Source organism: Ornithorhynchus anatinus, chromosome 1, assembly GCF_004115215.2.
Source record: "Ornithorhynchus anatinus isolate Pmale09 chromosome 1, mOrnAna1.pri.v4, whole genome shotgun sequence".
In the NCBI taxonomy this organism is placed as follows: domain Eukaryota; kingdom Metazoa; phylum Chordata; class Mammalia; order Monotremata; family Ornithorhynchidae; genus Ornithorhynchus; species Ornithorhynchus anatinus.
Window position 1 is genome coordinate 6231963 of NC_041728.1, and position 12676 is coordinate 6244638.

Here is a 12676-nt window from a genome sequence, read left to right on the forward strand (position 1 = left end):
AGTTGGACACAGTCCCTGTAGACGTGGGGCTCACAGTCTCAATCCCCATTTTTACAGATGAGGGAACTGAGGCACGGAGAAGTGAAGTGACTTACCCAAGATCACACAGCAGATGAGTGGCAGAGCAGGGATTAGAACTCATGACCTTCTGACTTCCAGGACCAGGCTCTAGCCACTACACCATGCTGCTTACTAAGTTTGCCAAAGCAGCGACCGGGCTCTAGCCACATGGGGCAAAGTACACATCAGGAAGCAAATATATGGGTTTTTCTGGAGGTTCACCTTCAAAATGAAAAGTTCAAGCATATACTCACACTATTCCCACTTCTGCTCTACATCCTGGTCCCTCATTCCAAACCCACTAACAATTCCCATTCCATCTCCCACAGCCTCCAGTTTCTCCCATTTTCCTGAAAGAGCATGACCCTGGGAATCAGAGGACCTGGGTTCTACACTTGACTCCACGAAACACTTAATAAATATGAATGAATGAATTGCCTGCTGCGTGACCTTGAGCAAGTCACTTAACTTCTCTGGGCCTCAGTCTCATCATCTGTAAATGGGGATTAAGACTGAGACCCATGTGGGACAACATGGGTATACAAGTCCCAGCATTTAGAACATTGTTTGGCACATAGTAAGCGCTTAGCAAATACCATCATCATCATCATCAATAGCCCAAATTCCAGTGCACTAAGGGAAATGGGTTGATAAGATATTTTCCAGTCAACCTTATAATAGAGACCATTGGTATAATTAGCTGGCAATGACCAGTCCCCTGTTTTTGCCAACAGAATGAGATCCAAGACCAGGAGAAGTTTGTTGTTGTCTTATGCTGTCGAGTCTTGTCTGACCCTTAGTGACACCATGGACACATCTCTCCCAGAACGCCGCACCTCCATCTGCAATCATTCCGATGGGGTATCCATAAGGTTTTCTGGGTAAAAAATTGAAAGCTGTTTACCATCGCCTCCTTCCACTTAAGTAAACCTGAGTCTCCACCCTCGACTCTCTCCCATGCCACTGCTGCCCAGCACAGGTGAGTTTTGACTTGTAGCAGATGGTCTGCCACTCGCTAGACACTGGCCAAGCTAGGCATGGAATGGACAGGCCTCTGCTTGACTCTCCCTCCCATAGTCAAGACTGGTAGAGGACTGGAAACTCTCCAGGTGCAATCCCGAGAGGTGAAGGAGAAGTTTAGTGACCTCAAATCTCTGATTTAGATGATCCAATCCACCTCATAGCCCAAGTTCTCCAATTGGCTTCAGATACAGATGTTGCTCCATGAGAACTTAAGGGGCTGCAATAAGAAGAGCCCCCCCCCCATTTGCAGCGAAGCAGCGCAGCTCAGTGGAAAGAACGCGGGCTGGGGAGTCAGAGGTCATGGGTTCTAATCCCGGCTCTGCCGCTGGTCAGCTGTGTGACCTTGGGCAAGTCACTTAACTTCTCTGTGCCTCAGTTCCCTCATCTGTCAAATGGGGATTAAAACTGTGAACCCCACGTAGGACAACCTGATCACCTTGTATCCCCCAACGCTTAAAACATTGCTTTGCACATAGTAAGCGCTTAACAAATACCACAATTTAGTTTGCTATCAGGCACAACATTTCTCCATTAGCTGTGTTCATTTTCCTAATGAATCCGAAATTCCACTGAAAATTCTCCTGCTCCTGGATGCTTGGATACCAAATGTCCCACAGTGACTATGATCCCTTCTGTCTTGCTAGAAAGGGCCTAAAATGGGGAGTGGAGGAACTCCGTAAGTTACAGGAAAATGTTTCGTGGTTTTTTTAATGGTATTGTTTAATGGTATTGTTCTAAACACTGGGGTAGGTACAAGTTAAATAGATCATTCAATAGTATTTATTTATTGAGCACTTACTATGTGCAGAGCACTGTACTAAACGCTTGGGATGATCAGACACTGCCATTGCAATGCTCCAGGTGTGGTAAATACTTAATTCTCACGAAAATTTAAAAAAATCTCAGAATTGAAAATGAGGAACTAAAAGGCATCGGGTGGTCCTAAGAGTGATGTTTCCACTTCATTTAATAGAATCCAATTGATTCAGTCTGTTTTAGGTCTGTACTAATCTACATGATAGAAATGTTTGGACAGGGCAGTGTACAGTATTTCTTATATAGTAAGTCATCGATTTGAAGGAAAGAAAGCGATTTCAAATAAGGGATGATGATGGGCTTTTTTAGACTAATTATTACACTTAATATAGCCAAATAATAATAGTGGTATCTATTAAGTACTTACTGTGTGCCAAGCACTGGTACGAGGATCTGGGGTATAAACAATACATTCAGAGTGGACGCCGTACTTCTAGTCACAGTCTAAGGAAAAGGGGCAACAGTATTTAATCCCCATTTTACAGATGAGGAAACTGAGGTGTAGAGAAGGCCAATCAATGAATGGTAAGCTGTAAACTCTGAACTCTCCCAAGAGTTTAGTACAGTGCTCTGCACGGAGTAAGCACTCAAAGGATACGATCGATCGATTGATTGAATGACATTTATTGAAAATTCACGGTATGTGGAACGCTATACTACGTGCTTGAGAGAGTGTACAATACAACAGAATTGGTGGACATTATCCTGGTCATTGAAAAGCTTGCAACCTAGAGGCAGATATTAATGTCAGTTGCAGATACGAGAAGTAACAGAGTATGGGCATATGTGCATAAGTTCATTCATTTATTCAATCAAATTTACTGTGCACTTGCTATGTGTAGAGCACTATACTAAGCTCTCGTACAATACAAAGTTCAGTACAACAATAAACAGTGACAATCCCTGCCTAAAAACAAGATCACAGTCTAGAAATGAAATAAATAAATGACAGATGTGGACGTAAGTGCTGTGGAGCTGGGAGGGGGGATAAATGAAGAGAACAAGTGAGGGTGATGCAGAAGAGAGTGGGAGTAGAGGAAAGGAGGATTTAGGGAAGGCCTCTTGGAGGAGATGTGCTTTCAATGAGGCTTTGAATAGGAGGTGGGTCACTCTCTGCAGGATTTGAGGAGGGAGGCCATTCCAGTACTCAGTCCGGTGCTGTGGAGTGATTATCAAAGTATTTAGGGGCACAAACTCAAGTGCATAGGCCATGAAAAAGGGAGGAGAATAGGATGAAGAGATGAGAAGTAGTCAAGGCAAGCTTCCTGGAGGAGATGTGATTGTAATAGGGCTTTGAAGGTGGGGAGAATGATAGCCTGTTGGTTATGAAAAAGAGAGGAGTTCCAGGCAGGACGGAGGATGAGTGTGAGCGATCATTAGAGGTACAGCGTGGTCTAGTGGATAGAGCACAGGTGTGGGAGTCAGAAGGTCATGGGTTCTAATACCGACTCCACTATTTGTCTGCTGGGTGACCTTGGGCAAGTCACTTCACTTCCCTGTGCTTAAGTTGCCACATCTGTAAAATGGGGATTGAGACTGAGAGCCCCACGTGGGACAAGTACTGTCTCCAACCCGATTTGCTTGTGTCCACCCCAGCGCTTCGTACAGTGCCTGGCACGAGTAAGCACTTAAAACCATAATTATTATTTAGGAGCAAAGTGTCTGATCTGGCCTATAGAAGGAGAGGAATGAGGTTAGGGGGAAGCAGGAGAGTTGATCGAGGGCCTTAAGGTCAATGGTAAGGAGCTTCTGTTTGTTACAGAGAAGGATGAGGAGCCATTGAACATTAGATTAGAACCCAGGTCCTCTGACTTGCTTACCCAAGCTCTTCCACTAGACCACCCCGCTTCTCAAAGATTTAAATTCCAAAAATAAGAGCACATCCATTATATTGGAGGAGGCAATCTCTTAATCATATAAGTCAATGGAGTCTACATAGCTGATACTAAGAAGTAGTGACTTAAATTCTCCAAGACGACATATTAAAAGCATGCGCTATTTACTCACTTGTTGTAATAAATATAAAAGTGCTTTGAGTTCAGAGTAAATTCAAAGTACAGCCTTTAAATAATTCTAGCATTTCAAATCAAGTTGATTGATCACTAGAATACATTAAAAGAAACCGTTTCAGCAAATTTTCTGCAGAAAAGGTCTTTTAGTCAAACTCAGTTTCTCTATTTCTATCTGCCCCATGTGTAATTCATGAACCTTTAAATAGTACAGGATTATAGATAGCTAAACTGACATTTTTACTTTCACTTAGCAGCCTGAATAATTGGTGCACTCCCAAGTGCTTTAAATGCTAAAGTAATCATTGCTTTGAATTCATCTTGTGATGTCATAGTGGCTAACAACTGACATAATAAATTTGAAGTATATGAAAGCTTGAAAAGAATATTAGAAATATTTCTCATTTTAAATACATAACAATTAAGTGATGTATAACAAGCAGTATATTTGGTTGCATCTAATAATGAAATGCTCTTTAAAAGAATGATGCATTGTTATTATTTGCCACTTCAGAGCGAGTAGAGGTTTTCATTTAAATTTACAGCACATATTTCCTTCAAAGTCAGAAAAGACTGCATTACTGTATGCATGATAAGAAAATTAAGGCTCATTAACTTGTACAACAATGAAAACGATAATAGCTCATTCCAGATAGGCATTTGTATGACTCTGAGTTTGGGTGTATTTGGGAACTGAAGATTTATGGAAAGGATTGGACTTTCCCTCACTTTGGAAAATAGTAAATATGATCAAATAGAAAAAAATTTTCTCCAGCTTATGAGCATGTCTCTCAATTTTTGTAGTGGAGGTTACACTTGCTCAGAGGTACTTGCTTTGATGTCTGTTTGCCTCCCTCTAGGCTGTAACCCCGACAAGGGCAGGGATTATCTCTCTTTACTGTGCTTTCCAAGACCTTAGTACAGTGCTCTGCACACAGTAAGTGCTCAATAAATAAAATTGAATGAATTGAATGAAAGAATAAGTCAATACTTAACTACGTAAGATGGAACCTCCTGGTTTTTTTCCTTTTGTTCTTGGTTGGTTTTTCTTAATGGTATTTGTTAAGCACTTATTATGTGTCAAACACTGTTCTAAGTGCTGTGGTAAGTACAATTTAATTAGGTTGGACACATTCTTTGTCCCTCTTGGGGTTCACAGTCTAAGTAGGAAGGAGAACAGAACTGAGGCCCAGAGAAGTGAAGTGATTTGCCCAGGGTCATGCAGCAAGGAATCGACAGTGCTGGGATTAAAACCCAGGTCCTCTGACTCCCAGACTCGTGATCTTTCCCCTAGGCCATGCTGCTTCTCGTAACAGTGTATCTCTCCAATTTGGTTAATATTATCTATATAGTAGAAAGCCAAAAATGTCCCTCAGCACTTGTCATATGGGGCAGATGATAAAGAGGATTTTCCTAATTTTTGCCACTATTTGGAAGAGGGGACAAGGAGAAGAGGAATGATGATACTGGTATTTGTTGAGCACTTACTTTGTACCAAGCTCTGTGTAAAGTGATGGGGTAGATATAGGGTAATTAGATAAGGCACAGTTCTGACCCCGACAAGGCTCACACACTAAAGGGGTAGGAGAACAGTTTTTAATTACCATTTTAGAGATGAGAAAACTGAAGTCCAAAGAAGGTAAGGGACTTGCCCAAGGTTACCCAGCAAGTAGATGGTAGAGCCAAGATAAGAATTCAGTTCTTCTGATGCACAAGTCTGAAGAGGAAGAGGGAGGTAAAAAGAGGGAAAAGAGGCAGAAAAGGAAAAAGCAATGGTGAATTGGTGAAAGGAGAAGCAGTGTTGCATAATGGATAGAGAATGGGCCTGTGAGTCAGGAAGACAGGAGTTCTAATCCCGGCTCCACCTCTAGTCTGATATGTGACCTTGGGCAAGTCACTTTCTCTGTGCCTCAGTTGTCTCATCTGTAAAATGGTATTGACAGTTTATCTTTACGCCATAGAAACAGCCCTATCAAAAGTCACCAATGATCTCCTTCCTACCATATCTAATGGCCTCTACCCCATCCTAATCCTCCTCGATCTCTAAACTGTCTTTGACACTGTCGACCATCTCCTTCTCCTGAAATTGTACTTTCCAAGCACTTAGTACAGTGCTCTGCACACAGTGAGCGCTCAATAAATACGATTGAATGAGTGAATGAATGAATGAAACTTTATCCAACCTCGGCTTCGGGGAGGCACCTCTCCTGGTTCTCCTCCTATCTCTCTGGCCACTCATTCTCGGTCTGTTTCACTGACCTCCCCTCTGTCTCCCACCCCCTAACTGTGGGTGCCTCCTTCTATTCTCCATCTCCACCCACTCCCTTGGAGAACTCATTCGTTCACACGACTTCAGCTACCACCTCTATGCAGATGATTCCCAAATCTACATCCCAGCCCTCATCTCTTACCCAGTCAGCAGTCTCATATTTCCTCCTGCCTTCAAAACATCTCTACTTGGATGTCCCACCATCACCTTAAACTTAACATATCTAAACCTGAACTCCATATCTTCCCCCCCAAACCCTGTCCTTCCCCTGACCTTTCCATCATGTGGATGGCACCACCATCCTTCCAGACTTACAAGCCCCTAACCAGGGCATTATACTTGACTCGTCTCTCTCATTCAACCCATATATTCAATCCATTATTAAATCCTGTCAGTTTGACCTTCACAGTGTCATTAAAATCTGCCCTATCCTCTCCATCCGAACTGTCACCACATTACTCCGAGCACTTATCCTGTCCCGCCTTAATTACTGTATCGGCCTCCTTGCAGACCTTCTTGCCTCTTGTCTCTCCCGACTGCAGTCCTTACTTCACTTCACCGCCCAGATCATTTTTCTACAGAAATGTTCAAAACGTGTTTCCCCACTCCTCCAGAACCTCCACCCGTCTGTTACCCATCCACCTCCATATCAAACAGAAAGCCCTCACTTTCTCACCCTCACAGCCCTCACAGAAAACCCTCAAAGAAAGCCACTGACTTTAAAGCACTCAACCACCTTGCCTCCTCATTCATTCATTCAACTCATTCGTGTATTTATTGAACACTTACTGTATGCGTAGCACTGTACTAAGTGCTCGGAAAGTACAATTCAGCAACAGATAGAGACAATCCCTACCCAACAATGGGCTCACAGTTTAGAAGGGGGGAGATAGACAACAAAACAAAACAAGTAGACAGGCAACAATATCCCCAAAATAAACAAATAGAATTATAGATATATACACATCATTAATCAAATAGAATAATAAATATGTACATATCTACACAAGTGCTGTCAGGCAGGGAGGGGGTAGAGAAGAGGGAGGGAGTCAGGGTGATGGGGAGGGGAGAAGCAGAGGAAGAAGGCTCAGTCTGGGAAGGCCACCTGGAGGAGGTGAGCTTTAAATTGGACTTTGAAGGGGGGAAGTGAGCTATTTTGGCAGATGTGAGGAGGGAGGACATTCCAGGCCAGAGGTAGGATGTGGGCCAGAGGTAGACAGCGGGACAGGCAAGAATGAGGCCCAGTGAGGAGGTCAGCGGCAGAGGAGTGGGGTTTGTGGGTTGGGATTTAGAAGGTGATAAGGGAAATAAGGTAGGACGGGGCAAGGGGATGGACAGCTTTTGCTTCATACGAAGGTTTGATAAGCAACCACTGGAGAAATGCCCAGAACATTTCTATAGAAAGATAATCCAGGCAGCTGAGTGAAGTATAGACTGAAGTGGGGAGAGACAGGAGATTGGGAGAGGTTGGGAGATCAGAAAGGATCACCTCGTTGGTCTCCTACTACAACCCAGACCACACACTTCACACTTTTAGTGCTAACCTTCTCCCTGTACCTTATTGCCCCATCTGTCTCACTGCTGCCCTCTAGTCTAAATCCTGCCTCTGGCCTGGAATGCCTTCCCTCTTCATATCTGCTTGACAATTACTCTCCCCACCTTCTAAATCTTAATTGAATGGTATTTTTTAATGTGGCAGGCATTGCACTAAGCACTGGGGTGGATATGCGCAAATCAGGTTGGACCCAATCCCTGTCCCACGTGGGGCTCTTACTTCCCATTTTCCAGATGAGGTAACTGAGGCCCAGAGAAATGAAGTGACTTGCCCAAGATCACACAGCAGACAAGTGGCAGAGTCAGGATTAGAACCCATAACCTTTTGACTCCCAGGCCCGTGCTCTAACCATTACACCATGCTGCTTCTCACATGTCCTTCAACAAGTCTTCCCTGACTAAGCCTTCATTTCCTTTCCTTCCACTCCCTTCTGCTTCACCCTGACTTACTCCCTTTACTCAGAGAAGCAGCGTGGCTCAGTGGAAAGAGCCCAGGCTTGGGAGTCAGAAGTCTTGTGTTCGAATCCCGACTCTGCCCCTTGTCAGCTGTGTGACTGTGGGCAAGTCACTTCACTTCTCGGTGCCTCAATTACCTCATCAGTAAAATGGGGATTAACTGTGAGCCTCACGTGGGACAACCTGATGACCTGGTATCTACCCCAGCGCTTAGAACAGTGCTCTGCACATAGCAAGCGCTTAACAAATACCAACATTATTATTATTACATTATTATAGCCCCTCCCAACCTGTTTAACCTGTGACTACCCCAGTGCTTAGAAGAGTGTTTGGCACATAGTAAGCGCTTAACAAGTACTATTATTAAAAAGCCATGCCAAGTTACTGGATACAGCATGCTTTTTATGGGAGCAATAAAATAATGATTCGATTTTCCATAATTTCCACCTAAAACAATGATTGATGTGTAGATCGTATTATCACTAGATTATTTGGGTAAAGCAGGGTACCCCTTGTTATATATCTGAAGCCAAACTCACTGTCGAAGAATCAGTAATATTTATTGAGTGCCCACTGTTGGAAGAACACTGTACCTTGGTAGAAAATAATAGAGTAAGCAGATGTAATCCCTGACCTCAGATAGTTTATAATCTTGTAGGGAAGACGGGCACTAAAATAATTTACAGATATAAAGGAGAAGGAAAGTAGGTATGTACATTACTTAGTGCTTAAATAATAGAACATGCAAGGTATGTATATATGTGCTGAAGGCAGTTGTGTACTTCAGTGCTTTGGTAGAGCAGAAGTGGCGAAGAAGTAGATGGGAGGATATAAACAGGGAAGATTGGAGATTAATCAGGGAAGATGTCTTGGAGATATGATTTCAGAAGGGCTTTGAAGACGGGGAGAGCAGAAGTCTGTCAGATTTGAAATGGAAGGGAGTTGAAGGCAGCAGCTGGAAGGGAGGTAGCAAGAGGTCAGCAATGGGAGAGACAAGAACAAGGTACAGTGAGTAGGTTAGCTTGAGAAGAACAAAGGGTGTGAGCTGGGGTGTGGTGGGAGGAGAGCATGGATAAGTAGGAGAGGGAGAGCTAATTGAATGCCTTAAAGCCAATGGTTAGGAGTTTTCAGCTTAATGTAAAGAGGAATGGTTAAACATTGGACATTTTGCGGGGTAAATTTAATCACCAAAATTATTAAAGTAGATGAAGTCTTACCTCTTGGTGTTAAAGTAACATGTGTGATCTTTAGGCCAGGTAATAATAATAATAATGTTGGTATTTGTTAAGCGCTTACTATGTGCAGAGCACTGTTCTAAGCGCTGGGGTAGACACAGGGGAATCAGGTTGTCCCACATGGGGCTCACAGTCTTCATCCCCATTTTACAGATGAGGGAACTGAGGCACAGAGAAGTTAAGTGACTTGCCCACAGTCACACAGCTGACAAGTGGCAGAGCTGGGATTCGAACTCATGAGCCCTGACTCCAGGTAGATGATATTTCACGACTGGAGTCAGAAATATACAATCTTTACAAGAACAAGCTAACATTTAAAGGAGTACTGGATGTTTTGATTTAGATAAGATGAAGGCAGTGTCTAATAATTTAAAAATTAAACCCACTGAATTTTTTGAGCTGGCCTCAGTTTGATTAAAACCGATTGACTGATTAATAAAACAGAAGGGGGGGATTTGTTTTCTGAATAGATTTCTGATGCAATGAATTGGGCAGTCTCCATTTGGATAGACAATCGGCACACTAAAAAGCTGATTCTGCTGAGTATGGGAGTGAGAGAAGCAAAGGGAGAGAGGAAGGCAAAAAAAAGAACAGGGGAGTTTGAGGCAAAATCATCCTAAAGGCAGGCTCCTTCGGTCCCACTAATCACAGATCTTCCCATCTACCAAGAATCACTTCCAAACTACCTTGAAAAGTCTGGGAAGGCAGAACAGATTCTCCATTTGACAAACAAACCTGCTTCCTGATCTGGTCAACTCAGATCAATCTGTCCACTCTGAGGGAAGGAGGCCAAGACTACCATCAACAACGATTTCAAATCGTTTCACTTTAATGACCGACTCAGTAAATGAAAATATTAGAGACATTTTGAACTGAATTTACTACTGCTTTCTCAGAAGAAAACAACCCATCGTTGATGTTACTAATATCTGTACAGGTACATCATTTTAAAATGAAATAGAATTTTTCAGTATTGTCCTTCGTCACTGCTGTGACAGAAAAAATAAAAAGGTTCCTTAGACATATCAAACAGCTGAGTCCAGATGTGTTCTTTTGGTCTGAGATGGTTAAACTTTTCATGTTTCTATGGAGATTATCTACTGAGTGGTTTACTCACTGCCTGAAACTGTCATCGCGTGCAGTTTAATTTATAAAGCTGTTCCAAACTGCAGGAGGATTTTTAAAGTCACCAATATTTCCCACCACTTTCTCAGATTTATTTTCAGTGTCATCCAAAACGTAACATTTATTATGATTCACCTTAGCATGATGACATTTCATTTTTCACACTGAAGAAGATATTTCTGAAAAAAAAAATCAACATCCCTTTAGCCTTCTGGAGATCACATAATAAATGAGGTGGTCTGCTTTTCTTCACTGTTTCAATAGGAAGAAGTGTTTATGTTTCAGGACCAAGCCCCCAAGAATATTTACAAAATTTGTTGCGAGGTGTTGAACTATAAATCTAAAGTTTGAAATGCACATCAAATGCAAGGGAAGACCCATAAAACAGTGTAAAACTAAAAGAGAGTAGGAAAGATGTAAATATTTTAAAGAATTATTAAATCTTCAAGTGTCTTCTTCATAAATAACATATAAAACTTATTTTTATCAAATGTTCTTTGCTACTGACATTCTAGATACAGTAATCTGTAGGGAATGAGAAAAAAAGAAGAGTCGTGGGTTAAATGGGAGTTTGGCATAAGAAGATAGTAAAAAGAATTTGAAGAGTAAATATCGTACACATGCTATTTCGTTGTAAATAATCAAGGTTATATTCATTCAAATTGAATAAAACTTTGCTCATGGGCTAAAATATTCAAATATGCTCTAGTTGACCTGAATATTCCCACTAGAAGATTACGCCTTTAAAACAATGATTTCATAATTGTTAGTTTTTCAACAAAATAATTGGAATACTTGAGTATTCATTATTCTTCACAATACATTCTGAGTTGCTAAAGGGGCAAGTTCTCCAAAGCAAAATATTACATTTCAGAAATAAACTTAAATTGGCATATTGAGATAGCTAAAGAAAAAAATTCTTAAGCAAAAGTGATTATATCTAACAAACAAGTCATTGAAACCGATAAAGTCCAGTTACTTCAGCTAACAAATGATCTTTTGCTGCCTGATTTGGCTTTAGTTTCTTAACACTGCATAAGGCAGTTTCTAAATAATCACATGAAAATCATAGAGACATTTTACGTTTTCATCCAGAATAAAAATGAGTCATTTTTTCAATGTATTGGTATTTATTTTCTAATTAAATTTGTTCCTTTCTCTGGAAAGTTGTTTTTATACTGGTGTTTACTCAAGAATTAACACATTATATCTCTCTCTTCATGGTTCAGATAGTCACAAAGACTGAGAGCTAAACTGGAATATGTATTGTACATTTTGAAATCACATCAGGAAGAGTACAACTTTGCATTAATCCAAGTCACAAGTCTTGAACACATACAGAACACAAACATCAACAGGCAGTAGCGAAGAATTTTCTATTTATCTAACCTAACGTGGCCTCAGTTTTGAAAAGGAAACGGATGTGTTAAAAACGAACAAAAGAATATCCAGATTTAAATAAACATGCTAAAATGAGTGCAGATTCAATTATCTTTTGTCTGTAAATGATTCTGTCTTTATTCTTTGGGCCCAAATTTCAGAGAATGAAAGTCAAGCAAAAGGGGAGGACATGATCATCTAACTATATTGTTCTGCAGGGATCAAAAGGGATATTTTTCTGCAGTAATGCAACAATAGACACTAGTTTCTGTTTGCTGATGAGTGAATTACAAGACCAAGAAAAAAAAAGTATGATCTCACTCCACCGGCTCAGAACCCACTGCCCAAACTGGAGAATAGCTGAAATATTATTTCTTTACAAAGAATGCCTTCATTTTTCTACTCCAGCACATTCCCGTTGAGTGTCTCTCTTCTTCTCTCAGTGATGATGTCACAGCTCTATTAATCCTCTCACAAATCAAATATTGGAACAAGAAAAGAAGCATATGGAACCGTGCATGTCAAACCTTATCTTCAAAATTACTATCTCAGTTTAGTAAAGTGCAGTTCCGTGAGCTGGAAAATTTCTAGACTTTACACTGATTTATATTTTCGGCCAGCAAATACATTTCCAGTAGTCAAAGAGCTGGGCTAGGAACTAAAGATAAAATTTGATGTGAGATCAAGCCTCTGAAAAGAGATGAGTACTTTCTACCAGTTCTGCAGTTGTAAAATAATGGCTCACTCTC

General features: G+C 41.2%; 1 non-coding gene across 1 annotated transcript; it reads right to left on the minus strand.

Annotated features, from left to right (window-relative positions):
• Positions 1 to 1049: 1049 nt before the first annotated feature.
• LOC114816549 lies at positions 1050 to 1187 on the minus strand. Its single transcript, XR_003764337.1, has one exon. It is a non-coding gene; the product is annotated as a small nucleolar RNA SNORA7 (small nucleolar RNA).
• Positions 1188 to 12676: the final 11489 nt, after the last annotated feature.